Here is an 18,860-nt window from a genome sequence, read left to right as displayed (position 1 = left end):
TCTTTTTCAAATGGTGGCTTCCTTCAGAAAGCATTTACAGGCAAAATTATCTTAGTTTGGCCCTTAGCCGAATTTCAGTAGACCTGTTTAATGAAAGCTTATATCCCCAGACTCAATTTGAAGTGAAATAAGAAACCTACACATCTACTCCGTAGCAGGTTACCCTTTTTTAACATCACTGCACACACAGAAACTTGTTCCATGGCAGTTGAGAGGCTTTTTAGTGTGCCTGATGAGCCCTAATCATATCTAGGCTCTGCATGATGACAGTGTTGCTATTCTAACCCTAACTGAGTTTGTCATTAAAAGTCACTGAAGCATAGCTGTCTCCCCCCTTCTGTTTATCTGTCTCCCCCTGTGAGAGGTCAGAGGTGAAGCAGCGCTCAAAGGGAAGCTAAACCTCCTCTCCTCTACCCCCTAAGCAGGCCCATCTTTGGTGTTTTTACAAGCAGGTAATGATGACGGACAGTCACGCACGATCGGCCACGGCCTGCAACGGTGGAAGTCAATCAAGGTGGTGCGTCGTCTTGTCTGTGATCCGATCTGCAGTGTACTTGAGATGAGAAAGTTGTTTGTAGTGCTTTATAAAGCTTTATAACATATTATGAGCTATTGTAATAGTGTACTAAAGAGCCTAATGTGTGTAATAACGATATTGCCTGTGTTTTCAAACCACTATGGCTATATTACATTATTCATTATAGTCTTATAAGCCATTGTAGTTAATTATCTACACAACATCAAGCCGCTTATGAGTTATTATGGACACTTATAGTCAGTGTTATAACACATTATAACGGATGTTATAAAGTGAAATCTGCAAGGTACTTCATAGAAAGTGTTAACAAAAATGATTTTGATACTATCATATTTTTTAAACAAAGGCCAAGATTTACTAAGTGTTTGCACCAGTTTTTTCAGTATGGGATAAAACAGTACAAACAAACTTAAAACATGAACATCTTCATTTACACATTATCTAGCTAACTTTTTCTTTCTCCAACCTATATTTTACATTTTTGTTCTGTCCTCAATATTTAAATCCCCTGCACACGTAGAGTGACGCAGGTCTTTAGATGTTGAACACGTGAAATTGTGTCATTCAGAACTTTATCGGCGACGTTATATTCCATTTTGTTGGACTTGAGCAATATTCTTACCATGTGCGAGCAGGTACGTTCTTACTCGTTTCTTGTATCGCCACAATGGGAACGAGAAAGAACGCACATGCTCGCACACAAAGAAGTATTGCTTGAGTCCAACAAAATGTAATATAACGTTGCGGATGAAGTTTGGAATGACTCAGTTTCATGTTCATGTTTTAGCAGTGCACTGGCACTGCAGAACGAGTATGATAAAGTCTATAGCTGGTTTGGGTAAGTTTATAAAAAAAAAAGAGTGAAATCGCCAAAAAAGAGTCTGGCCATTTACATCAAAAATAGAGATTTGGTTTGAAAAATGATGAACTTGTCCTTTAAGTTATTTTAGGGATCTAGAAACCATCCAGACAGACACAATACCAATCTACTGATGCAGTAAACTGTGACTTACTTAGCCATTCATGTGAAAACAAACACTGTATAAAATGTGCAGCCATCAATGCAAGATAATCTGTGCGGAAAGCCAATATTGTTGACATTGGTTTAGTATGGTGGTCTGCTTATCTATGAGCTAGAGGAAGAAAATGAAGGTCTCCTTTCCCATTCAGAGGAATAACATCAATCCATTTTTTGTTATTTCAGAACAGCACCCTGGAAGATATGGATGTATTTTTGCGTTTTTTCTCTCCAGGGACATTCACTTCAAACTCTCTTTGAGTCGTCCAACTTCTCAGTAACAATACAGGTGACGACCCTGGAATAACACATGATCTGGTCTCTGGTATCCGTCTCAGATGTTTGATTTTTATGGGATTGGAGAGGAAAATTGTACCTCCATATTAAATAAAATATTAGAGCTTACTGATTCATTGTTAATCCTCTGCTTTGGTCATACCGGATGCGGAAAATGCATCGACTGATTGAGGACCTTTGACAATCAGGACATTGTCATTACTAATATTCTGTCTCTTCCAGCTCATTTTTGCGGGGGAATTAATGTTTTGAATCCTGTGTGAAATGTTTAACAAACTCCAAATAGTTTTTGCGTACTACAAGTTTTGATAGGAAGCTTAGCAATGTGTAGGCTACTTATGGTTGCATTGATTTTTCAGATACAGTGGATTTCTTTGGCATCAGTTAATTAAAAGATAACGGTGCTGCTTTTGAATTAAACCTTGATGTGGGCACCAGGTAGCCTTGTGGTTTATTAAGAGCTTTGGGCCAGTAACTAAAAAGTTGCTGGTTCAAATCCCCGGGGGAAAATATGGCAATGTGCCCTTGAGCAAGGCACTTAACCCTAATTGCTCCTGTAAATTGCTCTGGATAAGAGCATCCGCTAAATTATGTAAATGTAGAGAAGTAGAAGGGAAAACTGGTTATATTTGACTTTAGACCCCAGGAGGATAGGAGAGAACCCCCCCCCCCCCCCCCCCCCCCCCCCCCCCCTTGAAGAGACTGCTCCCTGCTGACAGCCTGTCTCCATTCAGGTACTGCATGTTCTCAGCTTATTGTTTCACTAAGGGATTGGTATTTCCTCTGAGCTGTTAGTTGCTCCTGATAATGGGATTCAGAGTTGATCAGATAGCGTCTTGGGGTGGAAGATTAGGTCAGACTTAGTGTTTACCGAGTGCCTGTAGTCTTAAAGCTATTGTTCAGGTCAAACTTCCGTTAGGCAAGGGGTCAATCGCAGACCTCTGAGACTTCAGAGGTAGCTTGGTAGTGTTGTTGTTGTGGTGATATTCTTGTTGTCCTGCTCTTGTTGCATTCTTGGACTGGAGGAGCGGAGGGGTCTTTTCTTCATTCATTTAATGTGGCCCCAGATCAATATAATGTTGACATCAACAAAATGGCTCAGCTAGCCACCCCCTGTCGCAACAGGAAGGAAACCGTGTGACTTTTGGAGCTGCATAGTAAACAATGTCAGACGATGACCCCCCACTTCTACCGCTATCAAGACGTACACACACACACACACACACACACACACACACACACACACACACACACACACACACACACACACACACACACACACACACACACACACACACACACACACACACACACACACACACACACACACACATCCTAGCATAATGCCACCCGCCTCAGTAGATCCCGGTTTACACAGTGAAAAACAAGGCACTTCCCCTCCCCTGGGTGGAGGGGAAACTCCTGACAGTAATAAAAAGAGCCCCATTGGGGCCATTCCAATAAGAGGAGGAGGGGTGGAGGAGTTAGAGGGGTAGGAACATAGCCAAGCGACACATTAGGACTGAAAAAAATGGAAGGCCATTCATTATATTGGAGGTGAACTTTCCTTATGTAGAGCTACTGGGTTTGCAGGTATTTTCTCCAGCTCAATACAAAGGCACCTGACTCTGACCTGACTCTCTGACCTAGCACAGGGTCAGTGCTATCTGGGGATCCTTGGGATAGGTCTACCCTAAACCCTAATCCAAACCCTAACCTTAGCCCTTACCTTAACCATTTTACATTTCAACTTCAATGGGGTAGGGTCATCCCAAGGATCCCGGATAGCACGGACCCCTAGCACAGTCCTGCTAATCAAGGTCCTGATGAGCAGCTGATTCATAAAACCAAGTGTGTTAGATTAGAGCTGGAACGTCATTCTGAATGATCTACCAAAGGTGTCATAGTTATGTGTTGAACTACTACGGGTGGTACTGTTGTGCTACTGCTACGGGTGGTACGATTTGTGTTCTATTTTGAATCCTCTGAAGCGTATTTATGATCTCACTGGTTTTAGTGTAAGTTTTAAATCACCATCAACTTGAAGTGGAGTAGATGTAATCTGGGAATGATTTGTATAACAAGAAGGTCTGAAGTTATTGTGTCTATAAATGTCACTTCTTTAATAAACTCAGTGAGAGATGCCTTTGGAACACACATGTGGATGTAGTTTGTTCTGTGAACATAGATGGTCTCTTTAAACTCACTTGCGATTGGAATAGTAGTTGAGACTGGGAATTGTACTGAACATAAGGAGCAAATACAGTGTTGAACCACTAAAAAATACAGCATATGCACACACTGTGAGTTTTCAACGTCATTGACCTTTGATAACCTTGCTTAAAACTTCTTATGGCTGCAGGGGGCGTATTGAAAAACTGGAAAATATGTGCCCATTTTCAAACGGCCTCTTAATCAATTTTTGCTCTTACAATATGCATATTATTACTACTATTGGATAGAAAACAGTCTCTAGTTTCTAAAAACGTTTGAATTATTTCTCTAAGTGGAACAGAACTATTTTTACAGCCCATTTCCTATCCGGAAGTGAGATTTCCAACATCGATGTCTCTCTTCAAGACCTTGTCTATAAAAGGGCATCTCACTTAGGACTGTAGAAACACGTCATACGCCTTCCCCTGGGTGTCATGCGGAAGTGAGAGCAGAAAGGACTTGAATATCTCGTCCAGGGTTTGAACACAACCTCTTGGAGTGAGACTTGCGCACTTTATTTTTTTTTTCTGGGCGCGAAGTAGGACCTGTACTTGGCTCCTGGAAAACGCTCGTTAAAGGTGAATATGACCTCCGGCTTCGATTTTATTTGATACATGTCACAATATCATCCTAAAGTATGTTTTTTCAATATAGTTTAATTATATTATTGAAATTTATTCTGGACTTTAGACGTGATGCGACGCAAGAATTTTGTCAAGATGGAGAGGTTAGCGTCGCACTGCCAGTGTGCTTGCTAATTCAAGAGGGAAATCGTTCGTTCTGGATCGAAATAAAGACGTTTCTGAACAAAGGACCCCTTGGAGAACATTCTGATGGAAGATCAACAAAGATAAGGACCCAATTTGGGATGCTTTTTCATATATCTGTCGAACTGTGCTATGCTACCGTTCGACTAGAATCAGTGCTGCTGTGTGCTAGCTAATGTAGTAAGCTAATATAACGATATATTGTGTTTTCGCTGTAAAACACTTCAAAAATCGGAAATATTGGCTCTTTTCACAAGATCTTTGTCTTTCATTAGCTATCCACCATATATTTTTCTGAAATGTTTTATGATGTGTAATTAGTAGTTGACGTTGGTGTCTGTATTTTCTCTGGCTACTCCCGTGCGATTTCTGACTGTTGCTATGATGGTAGCAGTAATGTAAAACTGATTTATAGCTAAAATATGCACATTTTTTGAACAAAACATAGATTTATTGTGTAACATGTTATAGGACTGTCATCTGAGGTAGTTTTTTCTAGGTTATTTAGGTTGGTTCTAGGTTAGTTAGGTTGGCTTGTGCATGCTACTTGCATCCTACTTGTGCTGTGAAAAATGTCTGTCCTCTTTTTTATTTGGTGGTGAGCTAACATAAATATATGTGGTGTTTTCTCTGTAAAACATTTAAAAAATCGGACATGTTGGCTGGATTGACAAGATGTTTATCTTTCAAATGCTGTATTGGACTTGTTAATGTGTGAAAGTTAAATATTTAAAAAAAATAGATTTTGAATTTCGCGCCCAGCACTTGAGCTGGATGTTGTCATAAGTGTACCGATGTCGGGACAGCCCGCCTAACAGGTTAAGAAAATACCAAAAAAATAAAAATGAATAAAAAAGTAAGAGATAAGAAAACCAAATAATTAAAGAGCAGCAGTGAATAACAATAGCGGGGCTATATACAGATGTGCAGGGACACCGGTGTCGAGGTAATTGAGATAATTATGTACATGCAGATAGGGTTGTTAAAGTGGCTATGCATAGATAATAACTAAGAGTAGTATCAGCGTGGGTGGGGGGGGGGGGGGGCGTGCAAATAGTCTGGGTAGCCATTTGATTAGCTGTTCAGGAGTCTTATGGCTTGGGGGTAAAAGCTGTTTAGAAGCCTCTTGGACCTAGACGTGGCGCTCCGGTACCGCTTGCCGTGCGGTAGCAGAGAGAAGATTCTATGACTAGGGTGGCTGGAGTCTTTGAAGATTTTTAGGGCCTTCCTCTGACACCGCCTGGTATAGAGGTGCTGGATGGCAGGAAGCTTGACCCCGGTGATGTACTGGGCCGTGTGCACTACCCTCTGTAGTGCTTTGCGGTCGGAGGCCGAACAGTTGCCATACCAGGCAGTGATGCAACCCGTCAGGATGCTCTCAATGGTGCAGCTGTAAAATCTTTTGATGATCTGAGAACCCATGCCAAATCTTTTCAGTCTCCTGAGGGGGAATAGGTTTTGTCGTGCCCTCTTCACAATTGTCTTGGTGTGCTTGGATCATGTTAGTTTGTTGTTGATGTGGACGCCAAGGAACTTGAAGTTCTCAACCTGCTCCACTACAGCCCCGTCGATGAGAATGGGGGCATGCTCAGTCCTCATTCAATATTGCTTACCCTGGAGTAGTCTGTGCTTTATAGTACAATATAATTATGGAACTGTTGGCAGCCCAAAAGGTAAAACACATAAAAGGAAATGTACCCAACTAGTACAGGAGATGTCAACAATAATTGACACCTATGTGAATTATAACATGAAGCATTTCAATAAAGACCACAAAGCTCTTACAAAATGTATATCCGGAAAGGTCATGGTACAGTGGCCCTAAGGGTAAAGTAACACATGAATTTCTAATTTGCATAATAATTTGCCCCTTAGAGCCACCATAGCATGGGAGTCAACATCATGTTTGAGCGATTAGGGAGAGGTGCATGACTTTGGGGCACTCGGTACCCAAGGAGGGCCTCCTCTGAGTCCTTGGATTCGTTACCCAATAAAGCCTTGTGTTCCCCTGTAGTGTGGGGAGGAAGCCGTGCCAATCAGTCCTACACACGGAAAGGCCAAAATGAACAGAGAGACACTGCGAGTGACTCCTCAAGCATAACATTCCCACAATGTTGCCACAACATCAGAAGAATGTCACAGCTCCTTAAAATGAGGTACATGGAATAAGGGAGCAACTGGGGGTCCCGGCAAATCAAAGCTTTTAAGGTTATTGAAATGTCTTTATTGATTAGCTACTTTGGTCACCTTTCCAGTGTGTATAAATATTTTGTTTGGAAACCTTTCTAACACAATAGGAGGGGACTTTTAATTTGAAGTTGAGCAAAATGTTAGAACATAACACAAGCTGTAGCCCTGTAGTTCTCTCTGGTTTCTCTAAATTAGTTAGTTGACACGTGACTATAAGCCATCATACAGGCCAATTGTGCTCGGCCAAAATACAGTTGAAGTCGGAAGTTTACATACACTTAGGTTGGAGTCATTAAAACTTGTTTTTCAACCACTCCACAAATTTCTTCTTAACAAACTATAGTTTTGGCAAGTTGGTTAGGACATCTACTTTGTTCATGACACAAGTAATATGTCCAACAATTGTTTACAGACAGATTATTTCACTTATAATTTTCTGTATCACAATTCCAAATCCAGAAGTTAACATGCACGAAGTTGACTGTGCCTTTAAACAGCTTGGAAAATTCCAGAAAATGATGTCATGGCTTTAGAAGCTTCTGATAGGCTAATTTACATAATTTGAGTCAATCGGAGGTGTAACTGTGGATGTATTTCAAGGCCTACCTTCAAACAGTGCCTCTTCGCTTGACGTCATGGTAAAATCAAAAGAAATTGACCCCTGAAAGAAAGACCCCTGAAAAAAATTGTAGACCTCCACAAGTCTGGTTCATCCTTGGGAGCAATTTACAAACACCTGAAGGTACCACGTTCATCTGTACAAACAATAGTACGCAAGTATAAACACCATGGGACCACGTAGCCGTCATATCGCTCAGGAAGGACATGCGTACTGTCTCCTAGAGATGAACGTACTTTGGTGCGAAAAGTGCAAATCAGTCCCAGAACAACAGCAAAGGACCTTGTGAAGATGCTGGAGGAAACAGGTACAAAAGTATCTATATCCACAGTAAAACGAGTCCTATATCGACATAACCTGAAAGGCTGCTCTGCAAGGAAGAAGCTACTGCTCCAAAACCGCCATAAAAAAGCCAGACTATGGTTTGCATCTGCACATGGGGACAAAGATTGTACTTTTTGAAGAAATGTTCTCTGGTCTGACGAAACAAAAATATAACTGTTTGGCCATAATGACCATTGTTATGTTTGGAGGAAAAAGGGGGAGGCTTGCAAGCCGAAGAACACCATCCCAACCGCGAAGCACGGGGGTGGCAGCATCATGTTGTGGGGGTGCTTTGCTGCAGGACGGACTGGTGCACTTCACAAAATAGATGGCATCATGGGGGTGGAAAATGATGTGGATATATTGAAGCAACATCTCAAGACATCAGTCAGGAAGTTAAAGCTTGGTCGCAAATGGGTCTTCCAAATGGACAATGACCCCAAGCATACTTCTAAAGTTGTGGCAAAATGGCTTAAGGACAACAAAGTCAAGGTATTGGAGTGATCATCACAAAGCCCTGACCTCAATCCCATAGAGAATTTGTGGGCAGAACTGAAAAAGCGTGTGCGAGCAAGGAGGCCTACAAACCTGACTCAGTTACACCAGCTCTGTCAGAAGGAATGGGCCAAAATTCACCCAACTTATTGTGGGAAGCTTGTGGAAGACTACCCGAAACATTTGATCTAAGTTAAACAATTTAAAGGCAATGCTACCAAATACTAATTGAGTGTATGTAAACTTCTGACCCACTGGGAATGTGATGAAAGAAGTAAAAGCTGAAATAAATCATTCTCTCTACTATTATTCTGACATTTCACATTCTTAAAATAAAGTGGTGATCTTAACTGACCTAAGACAGGGACTTTTTACGAGGATTAAATGTCAGGAATTGTGAAACTGAGTTTAAATGTATTTGGCTAAGGTGTATGTAAACTTCCGACTTCAACTGTAAATATTACTGGAGGCATATAAGCTGGTAACATATTTACAATGTGAAACTTAAGTGATCACATTTTCACATGTTTTTTTGAACAATGAATTTGCATGAAACAAAAACTAAGAACTAAAATGCCTTTTTCTCTATCTGAAATGTTTTATCACAACCCAATATGTAGAACCTGTGAAACTCTGCTTGGGAGAGAGAATGTTCCACGTTCCAAGCTGAGCATTTCATGTCATGAGGTAACTAGGGTGCGTATGTTTACAATTTTCAGGAAGACCACCTCTTCACCATTAACACCTACAACAATGGCTCAATAATGATTAAAGGCCTAGAACCTGGACTTATCCTCTATGTCAGTATCTGGAGAATGTGTGTGATGTTAGATAAGGTCTCTAATGCTAGCAGAGAAATGTATTTTCTTAGTGACCTGAACATTGACTGGTTATCATCTAGTTGTTCCCTCAAAAGGAAGATTCTTACCTTGACTAATGCCTGCAACATGACCCAGGTTATCATTTAACCAACTAGACTGTGTACCAATAGTGTTGGACTCATGACATCCACTTGTATTGATCATATCTTCACCAATGCTGCAGAGCGTGGCTCCAAAGAAATATCAGTTCCCATTTGGCTGTAGTGACCGTAACATTGTGGCAATAACAAGGAAAGCCAAAGTACCAAAGGCAGGGCCTAACGTTATTCATAAGAGATCATGCAAAATGTTTTCTCTTTTCTGTTGAGGACGTAACAACATTATGTTGGTCTGATGTGTATAAGGAGGAGAATCTAGATGCATCACTTAGAGTATTTGTACAATTATTCTTGCCAATTGTTGACAAACCTACACCTGTTAAGAAATTAACTGTGTGGACTGTTGAGCCCCCTGGATTGATGATGAAATGATGCAAAGAAGGTGGCAAACAAGTCAGGCTGCTCAGCTGATTGGTTGACATACTGTCAATTGTGCGCCCATAGGGCGGCACACGATTGGCCCAGTGTCATCCGGGTTTGGTTGGGGTAGGCCGTCATTGTAAATAATAATTTGTTCTTAACTGACTTGCCTAGTTAAATGAAGGTAAAATATATATATTTTTAATAATAATAATTTAAATTGAGAAATTATTTGACTAAACTTAAAAAAAGGAAGAAATTATGTTACCAAAATAAGATAAATTACATAGAAAAACAACGGGAAAAGGCTTGAGCACCTTAAATTATATTATGGGCACAAAACTAAATTCTAAATTCATCTCCATCATTCATTGAAGTTTATGGGTAATTTCTAACAAAACATTTTGATATAGCCAATCATCTCAATAACTATTTCACCCGTCAGGTGGACAAACTGAGAAGTGAACTGTGAACCATCATATTTGTGCATTGAAGATCCAATAATGAAAGAGAAAGATTGCCGTTTTGAATTTGGTCAAGTTTGTGTGGAAGAGGTGGAACAACGGTTGATATCCATCAATAATGATTAGCCACCAGGTATAGACAAACTCGATGGGAAACTTTTGAGAATGGTAGCAGACTGTATTGCCAACCCTATTTGCCATGTCTTTAACCAAAGCCTAAAGGAGTGTGTGTCCGCCTTGAAAGGAAGCTAAAGTAATTCCACTTCCTAAAAATAATAAAGCACCCTTTGCTGGCTTTAACCACTGCTCAATCAGTTTGCTGCCTGTTCTTAGTAAACTGATGGAGAGAATTGTATTTGAACAAATACAGAGAGCTCCAAAAGTATTAGGACAGACACATTTTTTGTTGTTTTGGCTCTGTACTTGACCACGTTGGATTTGAAATGACACAATGACTACGAGGTTAACGTTCATACTGTAACGCACAAATATAATAATCCCAAGACATGCTAACGTCTCACCATTCCAGGGGAGGTTATCATTTTTGGGGAGGTATGATATTTGTGCGTCTGTCACTTTCTCACTCATCATTATTCACGATTCATTCAGGATTATCCGTAGTCAAGGTAGCGTCCACATTAATGTAGAAGAGTTTAGAAACATATTCTAGTCTTATTTACAATAAAAGTTACTCCAAAAACACACAATACATTATTTACCATGCATTTCTATTGGCACAAAAGAATCTGAAACAGAACCTGTCACACCCTGATCTGGTTCACCTGTCCTTCTGATTGTCTTCACACACTCCATGTGTCGCTTATTATCCTCGGTGTATATATCTCTGTTTCCTGTCTCTCTGTGCCAGTTCGTCTTGTTTGCCAAGTCTACCAGCGTTTTTCCTTGCTCCTATTTTTCCCCAGTCTCTGTTTGTTTCTAGTCCTCCTGGTTTCATCCCTTGCCTGTCCTGACTCCGAACCCACCTGCCTGACCACTCTGCCTGCTCTGACTACCAGCCTGCCTTTCCCGTACTGTTTTGGACTCGGATCTGGTTCCTGCCTGGCCTGACCTCGAGACTGCCTATCATCTGGTACTGTTTGGACTCTGACCTGGTTTATGAACTCTCGCTTGTCCCCGACCTGCTTTTGCCTACTCTCTTTGTTATAATAAATATTGTAGCTCTACCATCTGCCTCCTGTGTCTGCATTTGGGTCTCGCCTTGTGCCCTTATACAACCAAAACAAACAGTATATGCATCCAACAAAATTGTGGAGCCACAGGCTTGATGTAGTTATTGCCTGCTTTGAATATGGGACCAAATACTGCATTGTTTTACTACTTTAATACACATATAAGTGAATTTGTCCCAATACTTTTGGTCGCCGAAAATGGACTATGTACATAAAGTGCTGTAATTTATAAACGGTTCACCAGATGTGGATGAAAATACCCTAAATTAAATCTGACAGTCTGCACATGAACCCAATAGTCATTGTATCAAAGTGCTGGAGTACAGAGCCCAAACAACAACAACAACAACTTTGTCACTGTCCCAATACTTTTGGAGCTCACTGTACAATGCTATTTTTTAAAGGACAAGTTAACAACTGACTTTCAGCATGCATATAGGGAAGGGCACTCAACTTGTACTGCACTGATTCAGATGACTGATGATTGGCTAAAATAAATAGATAGTAAGATGATAGTTGGAGCTGTATTGTTAGATTTCAGTGTAGCCTTTGATGTTATTGATCACAATTTGAAAAAACTCACTTGTTATGGCTTTACATCACCTGCAATCACATGGCTGGAGAGTTACTTATCCAATAGAACTCAGAGTATTCTTCAATGAAAGCTACTGTAACATCAGATACAGTATGTACAGTGTGGTATCCCTCAGGGCAGTTGCCTTGGGCCATTAGTCTTCTCTATTTTTATAAATGATTTGCCACTTGTCTTACAAGAGGCTAAAATGACTATGTACGCTGATGATTGCACACTCTACACATCAGCAACTACAGTACAGCCAGTGAGCTCACTGAGAATCTTAGCAAGGAGTTACAGTCATTGTCAGAATGGGTAATTAACAATAAACTGGTCTTAAATACATCTCAAACCAAAAAGCATTGTATTTTGTTCAAAGCATTCTCTTAGACCTACGCCTCAACTGGAGTTGTGCATAAAGGGTGGGACCATTGAACAAGTTGAAGTAGCTGAACTTTTAGTCGTAACATTGGATTGTCAGTTATCATGGTCAAATCATATTGAGAAAATTGTTGTGAAGATGGGGAGTAGGTATGTCAGTAAAAAAAAAGATGTTCTGCATTTTTGCACTAGTTGTTCAGGCTTTGATCTTGTCCCATCTTGATTGCTGTCCGGTAATATGGTCCGATGCAGCAAAGAAAGACCTAGCAAAGCTGCATCTGGTTGAAAACAGAGCAGCACGCCTTGCCATTAACTGCACACACAGAACTAACATCAACAACATGCATGATAGTCTTTCATGGGTGAGGGATGAGGAGAAATGTAATTATTCTCTTTTAGTCTTTTTACCAAAGATTTGCGTGTTGAAAATGCATGTATAATCTATTTGCATACACTTCAAACAGACACACCCCACCAAACACACCACTATGGGTTTCTTCACAGTACCCAAACAAAAAAGAGATTTAATGAATCGCTCAGTTATGTATAGATCAAATCAAATCAAACTTTATTTGTCACATGCGCCGAATACAACAAGTGTAGACCTTACCGTGAAATGTTTACTTAGTGCAGTTCAAGAAGAGTTAAGAAAATATTTACAGAGCCATGTCATTTTGGAATGCTCTGCCACCAAGGTTACTCAGGCAAAAAGCAAGTTTGTTCTATTTAAAGCTTTCTTATAACTCTTTATTTATTGAATTTAATGTAATATCTTGTGTTGTTCTTGTCTATTACTGTTCTGTTCCCTCGGGCGCCAGAGAGGGGGAGCGGGTGCAGGTGTGACACCCAACAAATGTTACGGTTTTCTTTTTAAATAACCATATGTATGGACATTATTTTATTCAAAAGTTTTGATGTATTCAAAGCCTATAGGCCTATGTTATTATTCATGACCAATCCACAACATAAATGTTGATGTCTCCTTCTAGTGAAAGGCCAACTTAAGTTGACCATCAGCCGTTGTTTGGGTTTCCTAACAGTCAAAGCCACAAAAAGAGACATGCTATGATAATTTGGAAATATCTCTAATGAGATTTCTGCTTTGTTTTGTCTCTCCCTCTCTCTCCCCTGGAATGACAGAAGGGTCGATAGAATAGGGTGCAAGGAAGATAAACACAGCTCCCCTCGCATGGCCCCATTAAAGGGAGAGGGAACACCCTCTCAAGACCCTCCCCAAACACTCACCCATTACTTCCCAATATACCCCTACAGTACCTAATCAAAACCCACCTTCTCCACCAGACAGCACTCTATATCTAGGGACAAATTGGAAACTTTCCATTTATGTCTGCTTTAAACAGGCCCAATTATCGTTACAGTTTCCTTTCCATTCATTTCTAGGACTGTGGTGGTTGCTAAGGTTAACAAGGTGTGTAGAGTTGTGCCAAGAAGGATTGTGCTGCATGGGATTGTTTTGTTTCTCATTAGTAAGAGGGAAAATAAAGAGGCTGTCATGGCTTTGGTACTCCAGCATGGAGGTGAGGGTTGGCCTGTCAGTTGGGATTACTTCTGTCTCAGCAGGCTTTGATGTGTGGTGACAGCACCAGACAACATTAAATGCTTAGGAACCTAGGCTTCCTTTCCGAGTGTTTAGATTGGCTCCTATCTGTAGGTGAGAGAGGAGCAGTCATGAATGCACTGTGTGTGTGTGTCTGTGTTTAGATTGGCTCCTATCTGTAGGCGAGAGAGAAGCAGTTATGAATGCACTGGGTGTGTTTTTACCTTTATTTAACTAGGCAAGTCAGTTAAGAACAAATTCTTATTTTCAATGACGGCCTAGGAACAGTGGGTTAAACTGCCTTGTTCAGGGGCAGAACGACAGATTTTAACCTTGTCAGCTCGGGGATTCAATCTTGCAACCTTTCGGTTATTAGTCCAAAGCTCTAACCACTGGGTTACCTGCCGCCCCGTGTGTGTGTGTGTGTGTGTGTGTGTGTGTGTGTGTGTGTGTGTGTGTGTGTGTGTGTGTGTGTGTGTGTGTGTGTGTGTGTGTGTGTGTGTGTGTGTGTGTGTGTGTGTGTGTGTGTGTGTATTTATTCCAATTACATTCTGGTCTATATGCACTTATTGCTAAAGTTTATTGAAAAGAGTCCACAATTGATTGTGCAGCATGTGTATTGGCTGCACTATGAATGAGAGCTCAGTGATTTCATCACACTATATCCAGCTATTAAAGGGGCCCATGTTTGCTCAGGATTACATTACCTAATAGTTGTGTACATGTAAGTGGATTTATGAATGGTGCGACCAAAATACTTTCTCACTATGTGTTTCCATTAATAAAAGTCTTGTGCTCTATAGAATGTGTCAGAGTGCCTTTTTTTACAGGAGGGCTCATTACATTCTTTGTAGTTTACATTCCGTTATGTAACCAGGTAATAGAATATGTGTCAGGCTGGAATGGAACACGTCAGACTGGATTGGCAAGGTCGCAGCGGGAGAAACACGCAAGGGCTCTGTAATCTCTCGACTCTCGCACGCTATCACGTCCACATACAAACACACCCCTTACAAAAGAACCAGACCCGGCACTCTTCGGTTGAGTTCTAAAGACAGGAATAGATTTAAGAACTACTTGGCTATTAGGAGCATCGGTAACCCTTTCTTTAAAGCATTGCAACTTGTTATAAGCATGTATGATCCTTTATAATGTCTCGTAATATGACTTATAACATGTTATTTCTCTTTATGTATCAACATTTCAACTAACTCAAAATGTATAATTGTTTGGGTTGATTGCATAGTTTAGTGGGGGGAATGTGTGTTGTAAATTATAATGTCTGTATGGTTTGTTAGAGGAAATCTCATAGTGTTAATGTAACAACATGGTATATCACAAGTGGGGGACTCTGCCCTGACAACTTTCTGTTGCACCACATTCTCACGAACACATACAGAGAGGTAGGGGAGAACGCGCTCAAGGAAAAGCTGAGCAGGAAATGTAGAGAAGGAAATATGACGTGGAATGCATAATGCTGATTTTCTATTGTCCTTTTCTAAGAACTCATCCAACTCTAATCTGGTGTCTTCATCAGCATCTATCTATACTATCTTTAGAATACCACGGACAGTTTTAGGAACTCGCAAAACCTCTACAGTCATAATTCATTCCCACAAGAAATATGATCTGAATGCTACACAGCAAATTGGCCTAGGGTTGATTTTTCTGTGTAACATTTCTAGTGTAGGTTCAGGTGTTAAATTAACACTCATTGGTATAAAATAACCCTGGTGTTGGTATCAAAGATGCAGTGCAGTAAAAACCTAGATTTTCCTGTGTTTCATATACACTGTACAGTGCATTCGGAAAGTATTCAGACCCTTTGACTATTTTCACATTTTGTTACGTTACAGTCTTATTCTAAAATGTATTAAATTGTTTTTTTCCCTCATCAATCCACACACAATACCCCATAATGACAAAGCAAAAACAGGTTTTTAGAAATGTTTGCAAATGTATTAAAAACCAAAAACTGAAATATCACATTTACTTAAGTATTCAGACCCTTTACTCAGTACTTTATTGAAGCACCTTAGGCAGCGATTACAGCCTTGAGTCTTCTTCGGGTATGACGCTACAAGCTTGGCACACCTGCATTTGGGGAGTTTCTCCCACTCTTCTCTGCAGATCCTCTCAAGCTCTGTCAGGTTGGATGGGGAGTGTCGCTGCACAGGTATTTTCAGGACTCTCCAGAGATGTTCGATCGGGTACAAGTCCGGGCTCTGGCTGGGCCACTCAAGGACATTCAGAGACCTGTTTCCGAAGCCACTCCTGCATTGTCTTGGCTTTGTGCTTAGGGTCATTGTCCTGTTGGAAGGTGACCCTTCGCCCCAGTCAGAGGTCCTGAGTGCTCTGGAGCAAGTTTTCATCAAGGATCTCTCAGTACTTTGCGCCGTTCATCTTTCCCTCGATCCTGACTGGTTTCCCCGTCCCTGCCACTGAAAAACATCTCTGCAGCATGATGCTGCCACCACCATGCTTCACCATAGGGATGGTGCCAGGTTTCCTCCAGACGTGACGCTTGGCATTCAGTTCAAAGAGTTCAATCTTGGTTTCATCAGACCAGAGAATCTTGAATCTCATGGTCTGAGAGGCTTTAGGTGACTTTTAGCAAACTCCAAGCGGGCTGTCATGTGCCAAACTCCTTCCGTTTGGCCACTCTACCATAATGGCCTGATTGGTGGAGTGCTGCAGAGATGGTTGTCCTTCTGGAAGGTTTTCCCATCTCCACAGAGGAACTCTGGAGCTCTGACAGAGTGACCATTGGGTTCTTGGTCACCTTCCTGACCAAGGCCCTTCTCCCCCGATTGCTCAGTCTGGCCGGGTGGCCAGCTCTAGGAAGAGTCTTGGTGATTCCAAACTTCTTCCATTTAAGAATGATGGAGGCCACTGTTTTCTTGGGGATCTTTAATGCTGCATAAATGTTTTGGTACACTTCCCCAGATCTGCTGTTCGACACCATCCTATCTCGGAGCTCTACGAACAATTCCTTCGACCTCATGACTTGGTTTTTGCTCTGACATGCACTGTCAACTGTGGGACCTTATATAGACAGGTGTGTGCCTTTCCAAATCATGTCCAATCAATTGAATTTACCACAGGTGGACTCAAGTTGTAGAAACATCTCAATGGAGACAGGATGCACCTGAGCTAAATTTCGAGACTCTCAGCAAAGGGTCTGAATACTTATGTAAGGAGTTTACAAAAAATTCAAAAAATCGGTTGTCACTTTGATTGATTGATGAAGATTTTTTATTTATTTAATCCACTTTGCAGCATAAGGCTGCAAAGTAACAAAATGTGGAAAAAGTCAAGGGGTCTGAGTACTTTCCAAATTAACTATATATACAAAAGTATGTGGACACCCCTTCAAATTAGTGGATTTGGCTATTTCAGCCCCACCTGTTGCTGACAGGTAAAATGGAGCACACAGCCAAGCAATCTCCATATACAAAAATTGGCAGTAGAACGGCCTTACTGTAGAGCTCAGTGACTTTCAACATGGCACCGTCATTGGATGCCACCTTTCCAACAAGTCAGTTCATCAAATTTTGCCCTGCTAGAGCTGCCCCGGTCAACAGTAAGTGCTGTTATTGTGAAGTGAAACCTCTATATGCAAGAATGGCTCAGGCGCAAAGTGGCAAGCCACACAAGCTCCCAGAACGGGACCGTTGAGTGCTGAAGTGTGTACAAATCATCTGTCCTCGGTTGAAACACTCACTACTGAGTTCCAAACTGCCTCTGGAAGCAACATCAGCAGAAGAACAGGTTCGTCCGGAGCTTCATGAAATGGGTTTCCATGGCTGAGCAGCCCCACATAAGCCTAAGATCACCATGCGCAATGCCAAGCGTTGGGTGGAGTGGTGTAAAGGTTGCCTCTGTTGGACTTTGGAGCAGTGCAAACGCATTCTCTGGAGTGATGAATTACGCTTCACCATCTGGCAGTTTGGTGGAGGAGGAATAATGGTCTGGAGCTGTTTTTCATGGTTCGAGCTAGGCCCCTTAGTTCTGGTGAAGTGAAATCTTAACGCTACAGCATACAATGACATTATAGACGATTCTGTGCTTCCAACTTTGTGGCAACCGTTGGGGAATGCCCTTACATGTTTCAGCATGACAATGCCTCCGTGCACAAAGTGAGGTCCATGCAGAAATGATTTGTTGACATCGGTGTGGAAGAACTTGACTGCCTGCACAGAGCCCTCACCTCAACCCCATCAAACGCCGTTGGGATGAATTGGAATGCCGACTGCAAGCCAGGCCGTATCGCCCAACATCAGTGCCCGACCTCTTGTGGCTGAATGGAAGCAAGTCCCCGCAGCAATGTTCCAACATCTAGTGGAAAGCCTTCCCAGACGAGTGGAGGCTGTTATAGAAGCAAAGGTGGACCAACTCCATATTAATGCCCATGATTTTGCAATGAGATGTTCGACGAGCAGGTATCCACATACTAATGGCCATGTAATGTATTGCAACTTTCAAGAGTAAGTTGAAAGCCGGGCTAAGTTCCGCCCCCCCCCCCCCCCCAACAAAGTGAACGTCCCAACAATGTTGTTACATAATAGTTTAGTAATTGCTCTGGGTCATTGGGTATCCCACCTGTCTCTTGTCTCCCTATGAAACTCCTGGTCAAACTGTCCAAATTCTGAAGGTCTGACTAATATGTCACTTCAACATTGATGCCTGTTGGCTGTTCTATAACTTATCTATGAGACCTGCTTTACAAATACACCGTACAAAAGTGTTAGAAAAGACCAACGGAAAAAAACAAAACCAAAGCAAACCCTGTGACTAAGGAAATCGTTTAGAACCTATCAGGAGTCAGTGCGTCCTCTTCCTTCCCTGTGATGTGCATACATGGGAACATGTGAAGTAAAAACTGGGCAGCA

This window comes from Salvelinus namaycush, chromosome 22, assembly GCF_016432855.1.
Source record: "Salvelinus namaycush isolate Seneca chromosome 22, SaNama_1.0, whole genome shotgun sequence".
NCBI lineage: Eukaryota > Metazoa > Chordata > Actinopteri > Salmoniformes > Salmonidae > Salvelinus > Salvelinus namaycush.
The sequence above is the reverse complement of the archived record's forward strand: the minus strand, read 5'-3'. Positions refer to the sequence as shown.